This window comes from Oncorhynchus mykiss, chromosome 5 (assembly GCF_057628025.1).
Source record: "Oncorhynchus mykiss isolate SJ-2025 chromosome 5, ASM5762802v1, whole genome shotgun sequence".
NCBI classification, from domain to species: Eukaryota; Metazoa; Chordata; class Actinopteri; order Salmoniformes; family Salmonidae; genus Oncorhynchus; species Oncorhynchus mykiss.
In genome coordinates, this window is record NC_143026.1 from 71,931,714 (window position 1) to 71,955,639 (window position 23,926).

General features: G+C 42.8%; 1 protein-coding gene across 1 annotated transcript in view; it reads left to right on the forward strand.

The window, feature by feature from the left end:
- Positions 1–23,166: 23,166 nt before the first annotated feature.
- The window catches only part of naaladl2 (N-acetylated alpha-linked acidic dipeptidase like 2), a 336,716-nt gene continuing 335,956 nt past the window's right edge, over positions 23,167–23,926 (forward strand). Inside the window, exon 1 of the mRNA XM_090235787.1 lies at positions 23,167–23,295. The gene's annotated coding sequence lies outside the window, so the exon portion shown is untranslated. The remainder of the gene's footprint in view (positions 23,296–23,926) is intronic.

Consider the following 23,926-nt stretch of genomic DNA (forward strand, 5'->3'; position numbering starts at 1 on the left):
CATGCTCTGAGGGCGCGGCTGGGGATGCCGTCTGGGCCTGCAGCCTTGCGAGGGTTAACACGTTTAAATGTCTTACTCACCTCGGCTGCAGTGAAGGAGAGACCGCATGTTTTCGTAGCAGGCCGTGTCAGTGGCACTGTATTGTCCTCAAAGCGGGCAAAAAAGTCATTTAGTCTGCCTGGGAGCAAGACATCCTGGTCCGTGACTGGGCTGGATTTCTTCCTGTAGTCCGTGATTGACTGTAGACCCTGCCACATGCCTCTTGTGTCTGAGCCGTTGAATTGAGATTCTACTTTGTCTCTGTACTGGCGCTTAGCTTGTTTGATAGCCTTGCGGAGGGAATAGCTGCACTGTTTGTATTTGGTCATGTTACCAGACACCTTGCCCTGATTAAAAGCAGTGGTTCGCGCTTTCAGTTTCACACGAATGCTGCCATCAATCCACGGTTTCTGGTTAGGGAATGTTTTAATCGTTGCTATGGGAACGACATCTTCAACGCACGTTCTAATGAACTCGCACACCGAATCAGCGTATTCGTCAATGTTATCTGACGCAATACGAAACATCTCCCAGTCCACGTGATGGAAGCAGTCTTGGAGTGTGGAGTCAGCTTGGTCAGACCAGCGTTGGACAGACCTCAGCGTGGGAGCCTCTTGTTTTAGTTTCTGTCTGTAGGCAGGGATCAACAAAATGGAGTCGTGGTCAGCTTTTCCGAAAGGGGGGCGGGGCAGGGCCTTATATGCGTCGCGGAAGTTAGAGTAACAATGATCCAAGGTCTTTCCACCCCTGGTTGCGCAATCGATATGCTGATAAAATTTAGGGAGTCTTGTTTTCAGATTAGCCTTGTTAAAATCCCCAGCTACAATGAATGCAGCCTCCGGATAAATCGTTTCCAGTTTGCAGAGAGTTAAATAAAGTTCGTTCAGAGCCATCGATGTGTCTGCTTGGGGGGGGGGATATATACGGCTGTGATTATAATCGAAGAGAATTCTCTTGGTAGATAATGCGGTCTACATTTGATTGTGAGGAATTCTAAATCAGGTGAACAGAAGGATTTGAGTTCCTGTATGTTTCTTTCATCACACCATGTCACGTTGGCCATGAGGCATACGCCCCCGCCCCTCTTCTTACCAGAAAGATGTTTGTTTCTGTCAGCGCGATGCGTGGAGAAACCCGTTGGCTGCACCGCTTCGGATAGAGTCTCTCCAGTGAGCCATGTTTCAGTGAAGCAAAGGACGTTACAGTCTCTGATGTCCCTCTGGAATGCTACCCTTGCTCGGATTTCATCAACCTTGTTGTCAAGAGACTGGACATTGGCAAGAAGAATGCTAGGGAGTGGTGCACGATGTGCCCGTCTCCGGAGTCTGACCAGAAGACCGCCTCGTTTCCCTCTCTTTCGGAGTCGTTTTTTTGGGTCGCTGCATAGGGTCCACTCCGTTGTCCTGTTTGTAAGGCAGAACACAGGATCCGCGTCGCGAAAAACATATTCTTGGTCGTACTGATGGTGAGTTGACGCTGATCTTATATTCAGTAGTTCTTCTCGACTGTATGTAATGAAACCTAAGATGACCTGGGGTACTAATGTAAGAAATAACACGTAAAAAAACAAAAAACTGCATAGTTTCCTAGGAACGCGAAGCGAGGCGGCCATCTCTGTCGGCGCCGGAAGTAATAAATCAATGTGAGTGTTAATTTCTTTAATATAACTCCAAAATATATTTTTTATGATTTATTTCCCTGAGCCTCCTTGGGATACTGAAATGCTCAGTCCAACTGTGTGGGTGTGGGGATACAAATGTTATATATATTTACATACAGCCCTCATTGGCTAATAGAATAGTATAGAGCCCACCCTTTAAAAAACAACAACAACAAAGGCACATGGTATTCAACTGGAGTACTTTGTTTTGTCATAAAAACAAAAGGCATACATCACGCCTCTTAATTTTCTATATCATTGTTGTACTGTTTTCAATAGTCACCAGAAGATGCAAGACCAGAACAGTCTGTTTACATGGTGGACTATCCTGGCTTATACCCTGTCTGTCGTCTATGTATTGCCTTTATAAGCCTCTGCGTCTTAGCCCATGGTATAATCTCAGTATCATCACAAAGTTTGTCATAATTTTGTGAAATAAACTTTGTGATGATACTGGAGATTATAAATTATACATTTATTCTAATAATTAAGCACTGTTGAATTGCAATTCTTTTTATGTTTTCTGTTGTTGAAAGTAAATAAAGCAGACTGCAATGAAACGTGTTATTCTTCAGAAATTCTCTTGCCAGTTATTTACATAAGATAATAAACAGATCGTAAACAAAATTACAATGAAAGTCAGAATCATGGCAAGTAAGTATCTTTTCAATGTATTGTTTTACAACTCAAGCTCTGGAAGGTATAACTCAAAATAAAATAAATGTATATTTTGACCCTTAGGAACACCTGTTTTAGTGACTAAATTTCAATGGAATCTTCTGTGATCAGACACTTTCTTATCCGGCATAGCACATTAAACACATATCTGCACCGAAACTATGTACATAAAGCATTGACTCTTACACATGATAAGGAAAGACATGCACAAGTAACATACAGTTACTTGTGTAACTTTGGAAAATACCTACTCATTCAAGGGTTTTTATTATATTTGTTATTCTTCAAAGTAGCCACCCTTTGCCTTGATGACAGCTTTGCACACTCTTGACATTCTCTCAAGCAGCTTCATGAGGTAGTCAACTGGAATGCATTGCAATTAACAGGTGTGCCTTGTTAAAAGTTCATTTGGGGAGCTTCTTTCCTCCTTAATGCGTTTGAGCCAATCAGTTGTGTTGTGACAAGGTAGGGGTGATATACAGAAGATAGCCCTATTTGGTAAAAGACCAAGTCCATATTATGGCAAGAACAGCTCAAATAAGCAAACAGAAACGTCAGTCCATCAATAAACAAAATGTAAAGAACTGTAACGACCGTTGGTAGAAGAAGGTGAGGACCAAGACGCAGCGTGGTAAGTGTTCATCATTATTTTAATAAACTGAACACTAAATACAACAAGGAACAAAATAAACAACCGAAACAGCTCCGTCAGGTGCAAAACACACTAAACAGAAAATAACTACCCACAAAACCCATGTGGGCAAGAGCTACCTAAGCATGGTTCTCAATCAGGGACAACGACAGACAGCTGTCCCTGATTGAGAACCATACCCGGCCAAAAACAAAGAAATACAAAAACATAGAATGCCCACCCTAGTTACACCCTGGCCTAACCAAAATAGAGAATAAAAAGCCTCTCTATGGCCAAAGCATGACAAGAACTTTGAAAGTTTATTCAAGTGCAGTCGCAAAAACCATCCAGCGCTATGATGAAACTAGCTCTCATGAGTACCGCCACAGAGAAGGCGTTCATTATAGTTAACTGCACAACAGATTTCAGCCTAAATAAATGCTTCACAGATTTCAAGTAACAGATATCTCAACATCAACCTTTCAGAGGAGACTGCGTGAACCAGGCCTTGCTGCATGAATCAGGAATTGCTGCATGAATCAGGAATGCTGCCAAGAAACTGCTATTAAAGGACACCAATAATAAGAAGAGATTTGCTTGGGTCTGATGAGTCCAAATTTGATATTTTTGGTTCCAACCGCCATGTCTTTGTGAGACACAGAGTAAGGAACTGACGATCTCTGCATGTGTGGTTCCCATCGTGAAGCAAGGAGGAGGAGTTGTGATGGTGTGGGGGTGCTTTGCTGGTGACATTTATTTAGAATTCAAGGCACACTTAACCAGCATGGCTACCACAGCATTCTGGAGCGATACGCCATCCCATCTGGTTTGTGCTTAGTGGGACTATCATTTGTTTTTCAACAGGGCAATGACCGAACACCTCAAGGCTGTGTAAGGGCTATTTGACCAAGATGGAGAATGATGGACTGCAGCCAACAAGTGCTCAGCATATTTGGGAACTCCTTCAAGACTTTTGGAAAGGCATTCCAGGGGAAGCTGGTTGAGAGAATGCCAAGAGTGTGCAAAGCTGTCATCAAGGCAATGGGTGGCTACTTTGAAGAATCTGAAATCTAAAATATTTTTTCGTCAATTATAAAATACATATTTATTTAACACCTTTTTGGTTACTACATGATTCCATATGTGTTTTTTCATAGTGTTGATGTCTTCACTATTATTCTACAATGTAGAAAATAGTTTAAACGTGTCCAACCGTTTTACTGGTACTATAATATTAATAAAACAATAACTTTATCGAAAGAATAAGGTTAGGGAAATAAATTGTTTAATTCAAACCTGAAAACAAAGTGCAAGTTACATCACCATCATACCATAAAATCATACACAGCCGCTTGCCCTCGCATTCAGGTGCCACACAGGCAACCTATGTCATATTGTCTTTCTATCGTAGAGTAGTCCTCAAGTACGTTGAAGTTTCACTCTTTCTGTTCTGGCAATCAGCCAAATCTTAGCTTGGTCTTTGATCTGTTTGTGCTATATAGCCAACTCCTGTGTATTGCCAACTGCTATGGTGACATGGCATGGATAACTATCATACATTAGGAGTTAGCACGACAGCGTAAACATATTTGGGACCAGGCTAGAGCATTTCTACGACCTGCACCACTAGCTTGGTATGTACAGCTGCCACCTCCATCACCATCAACCTAGGAGGGTTAGGAGGAACCAGTTCAGCTGCTTCTCTGCCAGGTGATGTTACCCTGTCTGTCCTGTCGTGTGTGTGTCATACTCTTTATCCTCGTCTTCACCAAGTTGCTCCTCATCAAAAGCATCTTCCGCCAAGAAGTCCATAACCTCATGGTCTTCTTCATCCTGCAGGCCTTCCTCAGTGATGACCTTTTAGCACATAGGAAGGGAATCATGAATGGAAGGGAATTGTGAAGCTACAAGTTATCAACCTGTTTGCAAGGTGACAAAGTTATATTTTATAATCCTAAAATGTTCACTCTAACATTTGAGAAAATATCCAGCGTAATTTAATTTCTGTAAATCCATAACTGAAATAATATGTTCATGTATGCCTGCAGCAAAGTCAAAGCTAGATCTACAGCCTAAGCTTTCTTAAGTCACATGATATATCATAAGGTTTATACATTCATTCTTGTATTCAACAGCCAGAAGGCTTACTAAGTTGTATGAATCATATCACAGATAAACAGACACCCAGCTAATGAGATACAGTGCCTTCAGAAAGTATTCATACCACTTGACTTATTCCAGATTTTGTTGTGTTATAGCCTGAATAAAAAAATTGTCAATATACAGTGGGGCAAGAAAGTATTCAGTCAGCCACCAATTTTGCAAGTTCTCCCACTTAAAAAGATGAGAGAGGCCTGTAATTTTCATCATGGGTACACTTCAACTATGCCAGACAAAATTAGAAAAAAAATCCAGAAAATCACATTGTAGGATTTTTCATGAATTTATTTGCAAATTATGGTGGAAAATAAGTATTTGGTCAATAACAAAAGTTTATCGCAATACTTTGTTATATACCCTTTGTTGGCAATGACAGAGGTCAAACCTTTTCTGTAAGTCTTCACAAGGTTTTCACACACTGTTGCTGGTATTTTGGCTCATTCCTCCATGCAGATCTCCTCTAGAGCAGTGATGTTTTGGGGCTGTTGCTGGGCAACACAGACTTTCAACTCCCTCCAAAGATTTTCTATGGGGTTGAGATCTGGAGACTGGCTAGGGCACTCCAGGACCTTGAAATGCTTCTTACGAAGCCACTCCTTCGTTGCCCGGGCGGTGTGTTTGGGATCATTGTCATGCTGAAAGACCCAGCCACGTTTCATCTTCAATGCCTTTGCTGATGGAAGGAGGTTTTCACTCAAAATCTCACGATACATGGCCCCATTCATTCTTTCCTTTACACGAATCAGTCGCCCTGGTCCTTTTGCAGAAAAACAGCCCCAAAGCATGATGTTTCCACCCCCATGCTTCACAGTAGGTATGGTGTTCTTTGGATGCAACTCAGCATTCTTTGTCCTCCAAATATGACGAGTTGAGTTTTTACCAAAAAGTTATATTTTGGTTTCATCTGACCATATGACATTCTCCCAATCTTCTTCTGGATCATCCAGCTCTCTAGCAAACTTCAGACGGGCCTGGACATGTACTGGCTTAAGCAGGGGGACACGTCTGGAGTCCCTGACGGCGGAATGTGTTACTGATGATAGGCTGTGTTACTTTGGTCCCAGCTCTCTGCAGGTCATTCACTAGGTCCCCCCGTGTGGTTCTGGGATTTTTGCTCACCGTTCTTGTGATCATTTTGACCCCACGGGGTGAGATCTTGCGTGGAGCCCCAGATCGAGGGAGATTATCAGTGGTCTTGTATGTGTTCCATTTCCTAATAATTGCTCCCACAGTTGATTTCTTCAAACCAAGCTGCTTACCTATTGCATATTCAGTCTTTCCAGCCTGGTGCAGGTCTACAATTTTGTTTCTTGTGTCCTTTGACAGCTCTTTGGTCTTGGCCATAGTGGAGTTTGGAGTGTGACTGTTTGAGGTTGTGGACAGGTGTCTTTTATACTGATAACAAGTTCAAACAGGTGCGATTGATACAGGTAACGAGTGGAGGACAGAGGAGCCTCTTAAAGAAGAAGTTATAGGTCTGTGAGTGCCAGAAATCTTGCTTGTTTGTAGGTGACCAAATACTTATTTTCCACCATAATTTGCAAATAAATTCATTAAAAATCCCACAATGTGATTTTCTGGATTTTTTTTCCTCATTTTGTCTGTCATAGTTGAAGTGTAGCTATGATGAAAATTACAGGCCTCTCTCATTTTTTTAAGTTGGAGAACTTGCACAATTGGTGGCTGACTAAATACTTTTTTGCCCCACTGTATATTTTTTTCTCTCACCTATCTACAAAGAGAAAGTGAAAACAATTATAAAAAAGTATTATTATAATATATGAAATACAGAGATATGTTATTGACATAAGTATTAACACCCCTTAGTCAATACTTTATAGAAGATACTTTGACTGCGATACAGCTGTGAATTTTTTTGTGTAAGTCTCTAAGAGCTTTGTACACCTGGATTGTAAAATATTTGCCCATTATTTATTGCCAAGCTCTGTCAAGTTGATCGATTTTGAATGCCGTCTGGGTAAATAACTCCAGTGTAGATTTGGCCTTGTGTTTTAGGTTACTGTCCTGTTGAAGGTGAATTCGTCTCCTAGTGTCTGTTGGAACGCAGATTCAACTAGGTTTTACTCTAGGATTTTGCCTGTGCTTATAGCAGTATTCCGTTTATTTTATATTAAAAAACTCCCTCGTCCTTGCTTATGACAAGTATACTTATAACATGATGCAGCCACCACCATGCTTGAAAATATGAAGAGTGGTACTCAGTGATGTGTTGTGTTGGATTTCCACCCCACGCTTTGTATTCAGGAAAAAAAGTTTATTTCTTTGCCACATATTTTGCAGTGCCTTGTTGCACACAGGATGAATGAATTTGACTATTTTTCATCTGTACAGGCTTCCTTCTTTTCACACTGTCATTTAGGTTAGTATTGTGGAGTTAATACAATGTTGTTGATCTATCCTCAGTTTTCTCATATCACAACCATTAAAAACGTATTTGGGATCGGTGTCCCTTCCGCGGAACGGTTGAGCTAATGTAGGCTAATGCGATTAGCACGAGGTTGTAAGTAATAAGAACATTTTCCAGGACATAGACATATCTGATATTGGCAGAAAGCTTAAATTATTGTTAATCTAACTGCACTGTCCAATTTACAGTAGCTATTACAGTGAAAGAATACTATGCAATTGTTTGAGGAGAGTGCACCATTTTGAACATGAAAAGATATTAATAAACAAATTAGGCACATTTGGGCAGTCTTCATACCAAATGTAGAACAGAAATGCAATGGTTCATTGGATCAGTCTAAAACGTTGCACATACACTGTTGCCATCTAGTGAACAAAATCTAAATGGCACTTGGGCTGGAATAATACATTATGGCCTTTCTCTTGGATTTCAAAGATGATGGTATAAAAAGGGTTGTTTTTATCTTTGTATTTTCTTTTACCAGATCTATTGTTTTATATTCTCCTACATTCCTTTCAAATTTCCACAAACTTCAAAGTGTTTCCTTTCAAATGTTACCAATAATATGCATATCCTTGCTTCAGGGCCTGAGTAACAGTTAGATTTGGGTATGTCATTTTAGGTGAACATTTAAAAAAGGGTGGATCCTTAATTAAACTCTGTAAATATTTAAAATCACTATTGGCCTCATGTTGAAATCCCTGAGCAAGTTCTTTCCTCTACGGCAACTGAATTAGGAAGGACGCCTGTATCTTTGAAGTATGATGCACCATCCAAAGTTGAATGAATAACTACAGCTTAATGAATAACATGCCATGCTGAAAGTTGCGAGACATTGAAAAAACCTGTGCTTGAAATTCATCACTTGATTGAGGGACCTTACAGATCATTTTATGTGTGGGGTACAGAGATGGGATAGTTATTCAAAAATGGTGTTAACCACTATTATTGAACACGAAATGAGTCCATGCAACTTAATATATGATTTGTTAAGCAAATGTTTACCACTGGACTTATTTAAGCTTGCCATAACTCAAGACATTTCAGCTTTGAATTTTGAATTAATTTCTAATTATTTCTTCAAACTAAATTCCATTTTGACATTATGCGGTATTGTGTGTAGCTCAGTGACAAATCTCAATTATATATATTTTTAAAACAGGCCGTAAGACAACAAAATGTTGATAAAGTAAAGGGTGCGAGTACATTCTGAAGGCGCTATATCTAGCTAGCTAATAATAATAATACTAATATTCCCTCTCTTTGTCTTTGTATTCAAATTTGTATCTTATATTTTATTATTTATTACTGTTATTGTATTATCAAGAAAGAACCAAAAACCAGAGTTAGCATTTTGTTGGACAGTGTATACCATGTGTATCCTGTACATACGACTAACAAAACTTGAAACTTGATTCATTCTTTCTTCTGACTGGCAGGCAAGCTACTAATCCAATCACCAGCCAGTTCGTTTAAGCTCTAATACTGTCACGTTCTGACCTTAGTTCTGTTATTATATCTTTGTTTTAGTATGGTCAGGGCGTGAGTTGGGTGGGCTGCCTGTTCGTTTTTCTATAATTTGGGATTTCTGTGTTCGGCCTAGTATGGTTCTCAATCAGAGGCAGCTGTCAATTGTTGTCCCTGATTGAGAATCATACTTAGGTAGCCTGGTTTCACTTTTGAGTTGTGGGTGTTAATTTTCCGTGTCAGTGTTTGTGCCACACAGGACTGTTTCGTTTGTGTCGTATATTCACTTTTATTGTTTTGTATTTCAGTGTTCATTTTGATTAAACATTATGGACACTTACCACCTGCGCATTGGTCCTCCGATCCTTCTCGCTACTCCTCGGAAGAGGAGGACGAGATCCATTACAGAAACACCCACCACCAAGAAAGGACCAAGCAGCGTTGTAATGGGAAGCAGCAGCAGCGGCCGGAATCGCAGGACTCCTGGACATGGGAGGAGATTCTGGACGGCAAGGGACCATGGGCATAGGCTGGAGAATATCACCGCCCCAAGGCTGAGCTGGAGGCAGCGAAAGCTGAGAGGCGGTGGTATGAGGAGGCAGCACGGCGGCATGGTTGGAAGCCCGAGAGGCAGCCCCAAAAATGTATTGGGGGGAGGCACACGGGGAGTGTGGCTAAGTCAGGTAGGAGACCTGAGCCAACTCCCCATGCTTACCGGAGAGCGAGAGGGACCGGGCAGGCACCGTGTTATGCGGTGGAGCGCACGGTGTCCCCAGCACGCATGCTTAGCCCGGTGCGGTACATTGCAGCACCTCGTATTGGCCGGGCTAGAGTGGGCATCGAGCCAGGTACCATGAAGCCGGCTCAGCGCATCTGGTCTCCAGTGCGTCTCCTCGGGCCGGTGTACATGGCACCAGCCTTACGCATGGTGTCCCCGGTTCGCCAGCACAGCCCAGTGCGGGCAATTCCACCTCGCCGCACTGGCCTGGCTACGGGGAGCATTCAACCAGGTAAGGTTGGGCAGGCGTGGTGCTCAAGAGCTCCAGTGCGCCTTCACGGTCCGGTCTATCCGGTGCCACCTCCACGCACCAGCCCTCTGGTGGCAGCCCCCTGCACCAAGCTGTCTCTCTGTCTTCTCCCTACAAGTGCTCCCGCCTGTCCTGCGCTGCCAGAGCCTTCCTCCTGCCCAGAGCCGCCCATCCGTCGGGAGCTGCCAGAGCCGCCAGTCAGCCAGGAGCTGCCAGAATCGCCCTTCACTCCGGAGCTGCCGGAGTCTCCCGTCACTCCGGCGCTGCCGGAGTCTCCCGCCTGTCCAGCGCTGCCGGAGTCTCCCGCCTGTCCGGCGCTGCCGGAGTCTCCCGCCTGTCCGGCGCTGCCGGAGTCTCCCATCCGTCCGGCGCTGCTGCAATCTCCCGTCCATTCGGGACCCGTGGCTTGGGTCCCCAGTCCGAGGTCGGCGGCGAGGTTCGCCACTCTAAAGAGGCCACAGAGGCGGTTGAAGAGGCAGAGAAGGACTATGGTGGGGTGGGGTCCACGTCCCGCGCCAGAGCCGCCACTGCGGACAGACACCCACCCAGACCCTCCCCTATAGGTTTAGGTTTTGTGGCCGGAGTCCGCACCTTTTGGGGGGGGGGGGGGGGGTACTGTCACGTTCTGACCTTAGTTCTGTTCTTATATCTTTCTTTTAGTATGGTCAGGGCGTGAGTTGGGTGGGTTGTCTATGTTCATTTTGGTCCTCCGATCCTTGGTCCTTTCGATCCTTCTCGCTACTCCTCCTCAGAAGAGGAGGACAAGATCCATTACAAATACATAATGACGATTACAGTGCATTCGGAAAGTATTCAGACCCCTTGACTTTTTCCACATTTTGTTAAGTTACACCCTTATTCTAAAATGTATTAAATTGTTGTCCTTATTAATCTAAACACAATACCCCATAATGACAAAGCAAAAACAGGTTTTTACTAATGTAACATTTACATAACTACAGTGCCTTGCGAAAGTATTCGGCCCCCTTGAACTTTGCGACCTTTTGCCACATTTCAGGCTTCAAACATAAAGATATAAAACTGTATTTTTTTGTGAAGAATCAACAACAAGTGGGACACAATCATGAAGTGGAACGACATTTATTGGATATTTCAAACTTTTTTAACAAATCAAAAACTGAAAAATTGGGCGTGCAAAATTATTCAGCCCCTTTACTTTCAGTGCAGCAAACTCTCTCCAGAAGTTCAGTGAGGATCTCTGAATGATCCAATGTTGACCTAAATGACTAATGATGATAAATACAATCCACCTGTGTGTAATCAAGTCTCCGTATAAATGCACCTGCACTGTGATAGTCTCAGAGGTCCGTTAAAAGCGCAGAGAGCATCATGAAGAACAAGGAACACACCAGGCAGGTCCGAGATACTGTTGTGAAGAAGTTTAAAGCCGGATTTGGATACAAAAATATTTCCCAAGCTTTAAACATCCCAAGGAGCACTGTGCAAGCGATAATATTGAAATGGAAGGAGTATCAGACCACTGCAAATCTACCAAGACCTCGCCGTCCCTCTAAACTTTCAGCTCATACAAGGAGAAGACTGGTCAGAGATGCAGCCAAGAGGCCCATGATCACTCTGGATGAACTGCAGAGATCTACAGCTGAGGTGGGAGACTCTGTCCATAGGACAACAATCAGTCGTATATTGCACAAATCTGGCCTTTATGGAAGAGTGGCAAAAAGAAAGCCATTTCTTAAAGATATCCATAAAAAGTGTCGTTTAAAGTTTGCCACAAGCCACCTGGGAGACACACCAAACATGTGGAAGAAGGTGCTCTGGTCAGATGAAACCAAAATTGAACTTTTTGGCAACAATGCAAAACGTTATGTTTGGCGTAAAAGCAACACAGCTGAACACACCATCCCCACTGTCAAACATGGTGGTGGCAGCATCATGGTTTGGGCCTGCTTTTCTTCAGCAGGGACAGGGAAGATGGTTAACATTGATGGGAAGATGGATGGAGCCAAATACAGGACCATTCTGGAAGAAAACCTGATGGAGTCTGCAAAAGACCTGAGACTGGGACGGAGATTTGTCTTCCAACAAGACAATGATCCAAAACATAAAGCAAAATCTACAATGGAATGGTTCAAAAATAAACATATCCAGGTGTTAGAATGGCCAAGTCAAAATCCAGACCTGAATCCAATCGAGAATCTGTGGAAAGAACTGAAAACTGCTGTTCACAAATGCTCTCCATTCAACCTCACTGAGCTCGAGCTGTTTTGCAAAGAGGAATGGGAAAAAATGTCAGTCTCTCGATGTGCAAAACTGATAGAGACATACCCCAAGCGACTTACAGCTGTAATCGCAGCAAAAGGTGGCGCTACAAAGTATTAACTTAAGGGGGCTGAATAATTTTGCACGCCCAATTTTTCAGTTTTTGATTTGTTAAAAAAGTTTGAAATATCCAATAAATGTCGTTCCACTTCATGATTGTGTCCCACTTGTTGTTGATTCTTCACAAAAAAATACAGTTTTATATCTTTATGTTTGAAGCCTGAAATGTGGCAAAAGGTCGCAAAGTTCAAGGGGGCCAAATACTTTCGCAAGGCACTGTATTCTGACCCTTAACTCAGTACTTTGTTGAAGCACCTTTGGCAGTGATTACAGCCTCAAGTCTTCTTGGGTATGACGCTACAAGTTTGGCACACTTGTATTTTGAGAGTTTCTCCCATTCTTCTCTGCAGATCCTCTTAAGCTCTGTCAAGTTGGATGGGGAGCTTCACTGCACAGCTGTTAACAGGTCTCTTCAGAGAAAGGCACACACCTGTCTATAAAAGGTCCCACAGTTGGCAGTGCATAACAGAGCAAAAACCAAGCCATGAGGTCAAAGGAATTGTCCGTAGAGCTCCGAGACAGTATTGTGTAAAGGCACAGATCTGGGGAAGGGTACTACAGCATGGAAGGTCCCCAAGAACACAGTGGCTTCATCATTCTTAAATGGAAGGAGTTTGGAACCACCAAGACTATTCCTAGAGATAGCCGACCAGGCAAACAGAGAAATACGGGGAGAATGGCCTTAGTCAGGGAGGTGACCAAGAACCCGATGGTCACTCTGACAGGGCTCTAGAGTTCCTCTGTAGAGATGGAGAACCTTCCAGTAGGACAACAATCTCTGCAGCACTCCACCAATCAGGCCTTTATGGTAGAGCGGCCAGGCGGAAGCCTCTCCTCAGTAAAAGGCACATGACAGCCCACTTTGAGTTTGCCAAAAGGGACCTAAAGGACACTCAGACCATGAGAAACAACATTATCTGGTCTGATGAAATTAAGATTGAACTATTTGACCTGATGCCAAGCGTCAAGTCTGTAGGAAACTTGGCACCAACCCTACGGTAAAGCACGGTGGTTGCAGCATCATGCTGAGGGAATGTTTTTCAGCAGCATGGACTGGGAGACGAGTCAGGATCAAAGGAAAGATTAATGGAGTAAAGTACAAAGAGATCCTTGATGAAAACCGCCTCCAGAGCACTCAGGACCTCAGACTGGGGCGAAGGTTCACCTTCCAACAGGACACCGGCTATAAGCACACAGCAAAGACAATGCAGGAGTAGCTATGGGACAAGTCTCTGAATATCCTTGAGTGTCACAGCCAGAGCCCTGACTTGAAACGTATTGGACATCTCGAAGAGACCTGAAAATAGCTGTTCAGTGACGTTCCCCATCAAATCTGACAGAGTTTGAGAGGATCTGCAGAGAAGAATGGAAGAAACACGCCAAATAGAAGTGTGCCAAGCTTGTAGTGTCATACCCAAGAAGACTTTGAGGCTCTAATCACTGCCAAAGGTGCTTCAACAAAGTACCAAATACTAATTGAGTGTATGTAAACTTCTGACCCACTGGGAATGTGATAAAAATAAATAAAAGCTGAAACAAATCGTTCTCTCTGCTATTCATTTGACATTTGACATTCTTAAAATAAAGTGGTGATCCTAACTGATCTAAGACAGGGGATTTTTACAAGGATTACATGTCAGGAATTGTGAAAACTGAGTTTAAATGTATATATTTGCAGGTGGGGCAAAATAGGTGGGGCAAAATAAATACAAAATAAATATATATATATATATATATAAATATATATATATATATATATATATATATATATATATATACAGTACCAGTCAAAAGTTTTGACACACCTACTCATTCAAGGTTTTTTTGTTATTTTTACTAGAATAATAGTGAAGAAATTAAAACTATAAAATAACACATATGGAGTCATGTAATAACCAAAAACGTGTTAAAAGAATACAGATTCTTAAAAATAGCCACCCTGCCTTGATGACAGCTTTGCACACTCTTGGCATTATCTCAAACCATCTCAATTGGGTTGAGTTCGGATGATTGTAGGGGCCAGGTCGTCTGATGCAGCGCTCCATCACTCTCCTTCTTGTCCTGTTGAAAAACAAATGATAGTCCCACTAAGCACAAACAAGATGGGATGGCGTGTCGCTCCAGAATGCTGTGGTAGGCATGCTGGTTAAGTGCCTTGTGCCTTGAATTCTAAATAAATCACTAACAGTGTCACCATCACACCTCCTCCTCCATGCTTCACGGTGGGAACCACACATGGGGCGATCGTCCGTTCACTTATTCTGTGTCTCACAAAGACACGGCGGTTGGAACCAAAAATATCAAATTTGTACTCATTTGGAGTCTAATGTATATTGCTCGTGTTTCTTGGCCCAAGCAAGAAACACTTCTTATTATTGGTGTCGTTTAATAGTGGTTTCTTTGCAGCAATTCCTGATTCACGCAGCAAGGCCTGATTCAGTCTCCTCTGAACAGTTGATGTTGAGATGTGTCTGTTACTTGAACTCTGTGAAGCGTAAATTTGGGCTGCAATCTGAGGTGCAGTTAACTTTAGTGACTGGGTCTTCCTTTCCTGAGGCGGTGCTCATGAGAGCCAGTTTCATCATAGCTTTTGATGTTTGTTTTCGACTGCACTTGGTCTTTTACGAAATAGGGCTGTCTTCTGTATTCCACACCTACTTTGTCACAACACAACTGATTGGCTCAAACACATTAAGAAGGAAATAAATTCCACAAACTAACTTTTAATAAGGCACACCTGTTAATTTAAATGCATTCCAGGTGACTACCTCATGAAGCTGGTTGAGAGAATGCCAAGAGTGTGCAAAGCTGTCATCAAGGCAAAGGTTGGCTACTTTGAAGAACAACACTTTTTTTGGTTACTACATGATTTCATATGTGTTAATTTCAAAATGTCTATCTCTTCACTATTATACTACAATGTAGAAAATAGTACAAATAAATAAAACCCTTGAATTAGTAGGTGTGTCCAAACTATTGACTGGTACTGTGTATTTCACAGATGGGGAAACAGTGACCACATCACGATAATGATTATTGTGACACATTTGGTGGGGAAAGATCCCATTCCTCTTATGGGATTCCTCTCATAGAACTATTTCCTTTGTGGTTAAGGATGAGGCCTGGCAGTTTTCAAAGAGATGTTTTGCTTTCTTTTCTGTGGCTGAGTGGATCCGGCAGCTGTGTATCACACTGTGTAATCCCCTGAAATCAGGAGAATGTGATAACATGCGTCTTGGTGAGAGGTGTAGGAGTCAGGCGCAGGAGAGCAGGGATGTCTGAGAAGCGTGTTTAATAATATAGTCCACCAATGCAAACGGCACAGAACAAAAATCCCAAAACTACGCTCTCGAATAATCGTGCAAACACACGGAGGAACAAACACAGTTCCGACACTTTACATACACGTGCGTAATAGCGAAAAAACAGCAAACATCAAATACCATCGAACGCAATACACACAAATCTAATCCTGCACGAATTACGGCAGGTAACAGGTGCCCTATATACCCACAGAAATCAAAGCAATTGAAAACCAGGTGTGAAAAGGAACACAGACAAAACAACCAGAAAAAGAAAAAGGGATCGGTAGTGGCTCGTAGACCGGGGACGCCGAGCGCCAAGCGCCAACCGAACAGGGAGAGGAGTTACCTTCGGTAGAAGTCGTGACAGAGAAGTCCCCTGATAAGACAATCTTGCGATAACAATAACATCTTGGACTGCCTCTTTTCATTTTCACTACCCCCTTTATCACTTGCCATTGTACTACTACTTTTTTGGTTACTGCATGATTCCGTATGTGTTACTTCATAGTTTTGATATATTCACTATTATTCTACAATGAAGAAAAATGTGAAAATAAAGAACTTACTTAATCTTGCCATACCAAAGGGGTTGAATACTTACTGACTCAAGGCATTTCAGCTTCTCATTTTGTATTAACATTTTTTTTCTCTAAAAACGTAATTACACTTTGACATGATGTAGTATTGTTTGTAGGCCAGTGACACAATCTAAATTGAATCAATTTCAAATTCAGTATGTAAGACAACAAAATGTGGAAAAAGTCAAGGAGTGTGATTGCTTTCTCAAGGCACTGACATGTACAGTGGGGCAAAAAAGTATTTAATCAGCCACCAATTGTGCAAGTTCTCCCACTTAAAAAGATGAGAGAGGCCTGTAATTTTCATCATAGGTACACTTCAACTATGACAGACAAAAAATCCAGAAAATCACATTGTAGGATTTTTTATGAATTCATTTGCAAATTATGGTGGAAAATAAGAATTTGGTCACCTACTAACAAGCAAGATTTCTGGCTCTCACAGACCTGTAACTTCTTCTTTAAGAAGCTCCTCTGTCCTCCACTCATTACCTGGATTAATGGCACCTGTTTGAACTTGTTATTCGTATAAAAGACACCTGTCCACAACCTCAAACAGTCACACTCCAAACTCCACTATGGCCAAGAGCTGTCAAAGGACAGAAACAAAATTGTAGACCTGCACCAGGCTGGGAAGACTGAATCTGCAATAGGTAAGCAGCTTGGTTTGAAAAATCAACTGTGGGAGCAATTATTAGGAAATGGAAGACATAAAAGACCACTGATAATCTCCCTCGATCTGGGGTTCCACGCAAGATCTCACCCCGTGGGGTCAAAATGATCACAAGAATGGTGAGCAAAAATCCCAGAACCACACGGGGTGACCTAGTGAATGACCTGCAGAGAGCTGGGACCAAAGTAACAAAGACTACCATCAGTAACACACTACGCCGCCAGGGACTCAAATCCTGCAGTGCCAGACGTGTCCCCCTGCTTAAGCCAGCACATGTCCAGGCCCGTCTGAAGTTTGCTAGAGAGCATCTGGATGATCCAGAAGAAGATTAGGAGAATGTCATATGGTCAGATGAAACCAAAATATATAAATATATATAATATAACTTTTTGGTAAAAACTCAACTCGTCGTGTTTGGAGGACAAAGAATGCTGAGTTGCATCCAAAGAACACCATACCTACTGTGAAGCATGGGGGTGAAAACATCATGCTTTGGGGCTGTTTTAATGCAAAGGGACCAGGACGACTGATCCGTGTAAAGGAAAGAATGAATGGGGCCATGTATCGTGAGATTTTGAGTGAAAACCTCCTTCCATCAGCAAGGGCATTGAAGATGAAACGAGGCTGGGTCTTTCAGCATGACAATGATCCCAAACACACCACCTGGGCAACGAAGGAGTGGCTTCGTAAGAAGCATTTCAAGGTCCTGGAGTGGCCTAGCCAGTCTCCAGATCTCAACCCCATAGAAAATCTTTGGAGGGAGTTGAAAGTCCGTGTTGCCCAGCAACAGCCCCAAAACATCACTGCTCTAGAGGAGATCTGCATGGAGGAATGGGCCAAAATAACAGTGTGTGAAAACCTTGTGAAGACTTACAGAAAAGGTTTGACCTCTGTCATTGCCAACAAAGGGTATATAACAAAGTATTGAGATAAACTTTTGTTATTGACCAAATACTTATTTTCCCCCATAATTTGCAAATACATTCATGAAAAATCCTACAATGTGATTTTCTGGATTTTTTTCATCTCATTTTGTCTGTCATAGTTGAAGTGTACCTATGATGAAAATTACAGGCCTCTCATATTTTTAAGTGGGAGAACTTGCACATTTGGTGGCTGACTAAATACTTTTTTGCCCCACTGTAGGTAGGGGTAAAAGTGACTAGACAATCAGGATAGATAATAAACAGAGCATCAGCAGCGTACGTGAAGAGTTTGTCTGTGAGTGAGTGAGTGAGTGAGTGAGTGAGTGAGTGAATGAGTGAGTGAGTGGGTGTGTGTGTGTGTGTGTGTTGGAGTGTCTGTGTAGTATGTGTGTGTCTGCAGTGAGTGTGCATAGAGCCAGTGCAAGAGAGTCTGCACAAATAAATAGGCTGTCAATGCAAATTGTCAGCGTAGCCATTTGATTAACTGTGCTTCAATCTCATCGCCTGGGGGTAGAAGCTGTTCCGGAGCCTTTTGATCCCAGACCTGGCACTCCGGAACCTCTTGCCATGCCGTAGTAGAGAGAACAGTCTTGGGTGGCTGGAGTCTTTTACAATTTTTAGGGCCTTCCTCTGACACCACCTGGTATAGAGGTTCTGGATGGCAGGGAGCTCGGCTCCAGCAATGTACTGGGCTGTGCGCACTACCCTCTGTAACGCCTTATAGGTGGATGCCAAGCAGTGATGCAGCCAGTTAGGATGCTCTCAATGGTACGGCTGTAGACCTTGTTGAGGATTTGAGGTCCCATGCCAAATCTTTTCAGCCTCCTGAGGAGGAAGAGATGTTGTTGTGCCCTCTTCATGACTGTGTTGGTGTGTTTGAACCATGATAGGTCCTTAGTGATGTGGACACCGAGGAACTTGAAGTGCTCGACCTGCTCGGCCCTCCGTTTCCTAATAGTCCACGAACAGCTTCTTTGTCTTGCTGACATTGGGGGAGAGATTGTTGTCCTGGCACCACACTGCCAGGTCTCTGACCTCCTCCCTATAGGCTGTCTCATCGTCGTTGGTGATTAGGTGGGGTTGACTAAGCACGCACTACTGAGGGGCCCTCGTATTGAGGGTCAGCTTGGCAGATGTGTTGTTGCCTACCCTCACCACCTGGGGGCAGACTGTCAGGAAGTCCAGGATCCAGCTACAGAGGGAGGTGTTCAGTCCTTAGCTTAGTGATGAGCTTGTAGGGCATTATGTGGCAGTACGCAGAGCTGTAGTCAATGAACAGCATTCTCACATAGTTGTTCCTTTTGTCCAGGTGGGAATGGGCAGTGTGGAGTGCAATCGAGAGCTGCCGTGTGGGTTTCGCTTTGTAATCCGTGATAGTTTTCAAGCCCTGCCACATCCGACAAGCGTCAGAGCCGGTGTAGAAGAATTAGATCTTAGTCTCGTAATGATGCTTTGATGGTTTGTCGGAGGGCAAAGCGGGATTTCTAATGAGCGGCAGCTGTCGTCTTTAGCTCAGTGCAGCTGTAGACTGTAATCGGTGACTTCTGGTTGGGATATGTACCTACGGTCATTGTCGGGACTACGTTGAGTATTGGGGATTTGGGCCAGGTCCGGGATGAGCAGTATGTCATTCGCCTCTGACTCGTTGAAGTAGAAATCCTCATCCAAATAGGTGACTATGTCGCTGTCGGCAGAGAACGGATTGTGAACTTTCATAACAATGGCATAACGCAACCCAGTGATGGAGGTGTAGCCTATGAATAGCAACATTTGTTTTTCATTCTTCTGTTTTGCCCAGCTCACAGACCGTGTGTGTGTGTGTCTGCCAGCCTGTCTGTCTAGGAGTTCCAGATGTGGCTGGAGGTGTGGTGGTGGCCAATGGAGGGCAATTTTACTGGAGCACATGTAGGAGCTCATCATCATGAAATAAATCTGTAACAGCTGATATAAGTAGGTATCCCATATTAGGTACTACTACAGTGCTACCTAGTACATGTACCACCGGAGGCTGCTGAGGAGAGTATGGCAAATAATAACGGCCCAGAATGGAGCAAATGAAATGGCATCAAACAACTGGAAACCATTTGATACCATTCCACCTATTCCACTCCAGTCAATGCCACAAGTCTGTTCTACCCAATTAAGGTGCCAACAACCTCCTGTGACATGTACATATGGATTTACAGTACTAATTCATATTTTATTAATGTACAGAGTCCACTTGGACCCAAGAGAACAATCCAGACTAAGAAGTTAGATGGCGCCGGAGGGGATGGCTGCCGTCTTCTCGGCTCTTAACCAACCATGCTATTTTGTTTGTTTTTGTGATGTTGTTCGTAACTTGTTTTGAACATAATGTTGCTGCTACTGTCTCTTAGGACCGAAAATAGCTTCTGCACATCAGAACTGGAATTGGACGAGGAGTTATTCTTCAATGAGTCGGACGCGAGGGATATACCACAGACACTCAACCAGGCCCAGATCCCTGTGATTCGCTGGAAAAGGAAACATAGATTTCGCAGAAAGAGATCAAGATGACTTGTGAAGATCATTTGACAAGTGGCTAATCTGCCTTTGCCTTCCGTTCTGCTAGCTAATGTTCAATTGCTGGAAATTAAATTGAAGAACGTGATGCACGTATATCCTACCAACGGGAAATTAAAAACTGTAATATCTTATGTTTCACCGAGTCGCAGGCTGAACGACGACATTAAGAACATACAGCTGGCGAGTTATACACTCTATCGCCAGGACAGAACAGCAGCCTCTGGGTAGACATGGTGCAGGGGCCTATGAATATTTGTAAACAATAGCTGGTGCACGATATCTAAGGACGTCTCAAGGCTTTGCTCGTCTGAGGTAGAGTATCTCATGATAAGCTGTAGACCACACTATCTACTAAGAGAATTTTAATCTGTATTTTTCATGGCTGCCTACATACCACCACAGACCGAGGCTGGCACTAAAACCACACTCAATGAGCTGTATTTCGCCATAAGCAAATAGGAAAATGTTCATCCAGAGGCAGTGCTCCTAGTGGCCAGGGACTTTAATCAGCATGTTAAATGTGCAACCAGAGGGAAAAAACTTCTAGACCACCTTTATTCCACACACAGAGACACATACAAAGCTCTCCCTCGCCCTTCATTTGGCAAATCTGACCATAACTCTATCCTCCTGATTACTGATTACAAGCAAAAATTAAAGCAGGAAGCACCAGTGACTCGGTCTATAAAACAGTTGTCAGATGAAGCAGATGCTAAACTACAGGACTGTTTTGCTAGCACAGAGGGGAATATGTTCCGGGATTCTTCCGATGGCATTGAGGAGTACACCACATCAATCACTGGCTTCATCAATAAGTGCATTGAGGACGTCATCCCCACAGTTACTGTATGTACATACCCCAACCAGAAGCCATGGATTACAAGCAACATTTGTACTGAGCTAAAGGGTAGAGCTGCTTCTTTCAAGGAGCGGGATTTTAACCCAGAAGCTTATAAGAAATCCCGCTATGCCCTCCGACGAACCATCAAACAGGCAAAGCATGAATACAGCTCAAACAGGTCAACATTCACAAGACTGCTGAGCCAGAAGGATTACCAGGACCTGTACTCCGAGCATCCGCTGACCAATTGGCAAGTGTCTTCACTGACATTTTCAAACTCTCCCTGTCTGATTCTGTAATACCAACATGTTTCAAGCAGACCACCATAGTCCCTGTGCCCAAGAACACTAAGGTAACCTGCCTAAATGACTACCAACCCGTAGCACTCACATCTGTAGCCGTGAAATGCATTGAAAGGCCGGTCAAGGCTCACATCAACACCATTATCCCATAAACCCTAGACCCACTCCAATTTGCATACCGCACCAACAGATCCACAGTTGATGCAATCTCTATTGCACTCCACACTGCCCTTTCCCACCTGGACAAAAGGAACACCTATGTGAGAATGCTATTCATTGACTACAGCTCAGCGTTCAACATCATAGTACCCTCCAAGCTCACCATTAGGCTCAAGGCCATTGGTCTGAACCTCACCCTGTGCAACTGGGTCCTGGACTTCCTGACGGGCCGCCCCCAGGTGGTGAAGGTAGGAAACATCACCTCCACTACGCTGATCCTAAACACTGGGGACACACAAGGGTGTGACTGTTTAACAGCCATCACAAAGTCATTAGAGGCTGCTGCCTATTGGCATAGACTAGAAATCACTGGCCATTTTAATTTGTTTGTAAAAATTTATAAAAACATAATCCCACTTTGACATTGTGGGGTATTGTGTGTAGGCTAGTGACAAAAAAATCTCAATTGAATCCATTTTAAATTCAGGCTGTAACACAACAAAATGTGGAAAAAGTCAAGGAGTGTAAATACTTTCTGAAGGCACGGTAGATGAACTGATACACAGCTTTATATTTTCATTTGATGTTTGCTCTCTTTTATAACTTTCCCTTAAGCTATACTTGATCTCTACATATATTTACCAATTTGTTTTAGTATCTTGAAAAGTCGATAGTTAGATATTCATTTAACGTATAATGATGGTTCAAATGATAATAGTTGATAATGACTATAAGCTCTGATTATGGAAAGCCGTTAATCATGATATGAAAACCAGATGTCCTTCACTTTACCGTGCATACGTTTGTTTCCAGTCCAACTGGATTGTCTTAGTTTACAGGACTGTAACACTTCCATTTAATCACAGCTAAGTAGTGAGGGCAAGTCTATCACAATGAAAAACAAGGTAAAACCACAGAAAACAAGTCACCCACAATGCAACTGCCCATCACACCTGGAATAATGTATTGAAGTCATTATATGGAGAGACAGTTTAACATCATTTGTATTTCTATATATTTCATTCGGGTTGGGAAAGCACTATCATCCCATAGACTTTTGAGTGATCAAATGTCGTTCTGACATTACAAACCGTACATAGAATGTCTAAGGGAAGCAGTATAAAAAGGGTTAGTGTAGTATTTTATAGGGTTAACAATTTCCAAATGACTTGGGTGTGAGATTGAAAGTGAAGGGCGTGCTCCTGGGCAAGGGGAAAGTGTAAGAGTGGCCCTAATGCAGCATCTCATTAAAGCAAATGTCAGGATTATTTTTATTTTTTTACCATCACCTCGCTTATTCTGTAAGAGATAAACTGTCGTTTCGAGTGAGTGTACCGCCAAAGAGGCATTTACAAATAAATGAAAAATGTCACAATTGATTTCACTCCTCCAAGACTGCAGCGTCTCAGCTTTGTCACAAACTGTCTTTGTTGTTCTCTTTTCTTGCAGGTCCTGCTCCCGGACGTGGTCAATAGTTTTTGACGGGTTCGGGCCCTTTCCATCTCACCCAGGGTAAGCCCCCAGACAATGACCTTTCATTAATGTTGTTGTAACGTTTTTCTCTGTTTCTTTCACTCGCTGCGAATGCCATTTCTAGCGAACAGGAAGTTGCTGCTGGTGAGGGTAAAAAAGCTAGGCAGGAAAATAAAGAGCTGGTAAAATGGCGTGGCATGCTGATAGTAGAGAGAGCATGGTATAGTTTTTAACCCTTGCCTTGTTGTTTGCCTGGGATGCACAGCTGGCAACAAAGACAGAAAATTAAAGTAACATCGCTCCTTTTTCTTGTTGGTTTACAAAGGATCGCAGAGTGCTGTGATTTTGATGACAGAATGGAACGTGGTGCATTGTTGTCACAGTTCCGTTGATGAAACCTTTTGAATGGCTATATCGGTACCTACTTGGCACGTTAGCAGGTTGCACCCAGTGAGTGTTGGCATGTTTGAATTGTTGCAGCATGCATGCGGTCTGATTTCCAAGCAAATGGCTTTTTCCTCTGAATATTATATAGTATTATTGTCTTGCCCAATATGATACTTTTAAATATATTGCTTACCATTAATGTTTGATTGAGATCTTACAGTGAAGTTTTATGTTTTGCTTTGTAAAATGTACATGCTAAGTATAGATATTTAAAGAATATCTT